Source organism: Cyprinodon variegatus, unplaced genomic scaffold (genome assembly GCF_000732505.1).
Source record: "Cyprinodon variegatus isolate N-32 unplaced genomic scaffold, C_variegatus-1.0 Scaffold1732, whole genome shotgun sequence".
Taxonomy (NCBI): domain Eukaryota; kingdom Metazoa; phylum Chordata; class Actinopteri; order Cyprinodontiformes; family Cyprinodontidae; genus Cyprinodon; species Cyprinodon variegatus.
Genome location: NW_015152185.1, coordinates 1 through 1250, shown reverse-complemented (window position 1 = coordinate 1250; position 1250 = coordinate 1).

Sequence of the window (1250 nt, the reverse complement as noted above, 5' to 3'; positions counted from 1 at the left end):
AATCACATATGTGATTTCTATTGTACTGGTAAATATTTATTTTATTTTGAAAACATGTCTCAATGCTTAGCTCCCCTCTCCATTTACTAAAATGGTTCAGTCCATCTGCTCCTCTTAGTGCAGACAGCTTTCACAGATAGCCAGTGGAGGTGCAGACAGCTAGTTCACTTTCCTCCTCATATTAGCTCATATTCCTGAAGAAAACTCTGGATTTGTACTTTTTACTGTCGTTTTAGTTCATCAGTACAGGAAAACGTTGAGCAAACGGCTCCGCTGGAAAGCTTAAGTATGTTTCTGACAGATAAGTGCAGCAGCCATATGTCAGCATCCACTCCCCTTCCCACCTGCACAAGTACCGTCCCAGCAAGGAGGTATTGAATGAATGGATGATGATGGAGAGAAAGCATTAAAAAGTAGAAAATTAAAGTTAGTGGTTAAAATAAAACCCCAATTAGCCAAAAACTAGTAGTAAAGATCCTTTATATGTTGAAAGCTAGAGGTGTCAAAAAAACAAAGTACAAATACTTTGCTACCTTACTAAAGTAGAAATATTGGCTATCTATACTTTACTGGAGTAAGTATTTTAACATAGCTTTTTACTTCTACTCCTTACATTTCTTAGCATTTATCTGTACTTTCTACTCCTTACATATTAAAAGTAGACTCGTTAGTTTTGTGTCATTTAGGCTCCTTTTCATTATGGCCTGTTGGTGTTTAAACAAAATAAAGATCAAACTAATTTGCTTCATCCAGACAATTAATTTCTTTGTGGACTTGTTGCTGCACCAACTTGTTGTTCGCCGCAAACCAAAATAAATCATTCTTCAAGATGATGTAAAGTTAAATTTGACACTGTTACCATTAGTTATAAAACTAAGTAACTAAAGTATAAGGAAGTTATCTTCCAGTATTGTAGAAAAATGTTCCTTCAACTGGTCGCGCAGTAACCAGTATAATGTTTAAAGCTTCTATCCTTAAATTTTTTTCCTGCATTACTCTTAAACTTTAAGTAGTTTTAAAAATTAGGGATGCACGATATTGGGATTTTGGCCGAAATCCGATATGCCGATATTTTAAAACTCATGTAGCCGATAACCGATATCGATGTTAAAGCTGGACAAAAATAAGTAGTCATTGAAAATAGCAGTTTTGTTATCCATTTCTGACACTTTGAAAAATAATATACTCAAATATATTTTCATATGCTGATATCAAATAGATTTTTCAAAACGCGCTATCGATCTATTTTA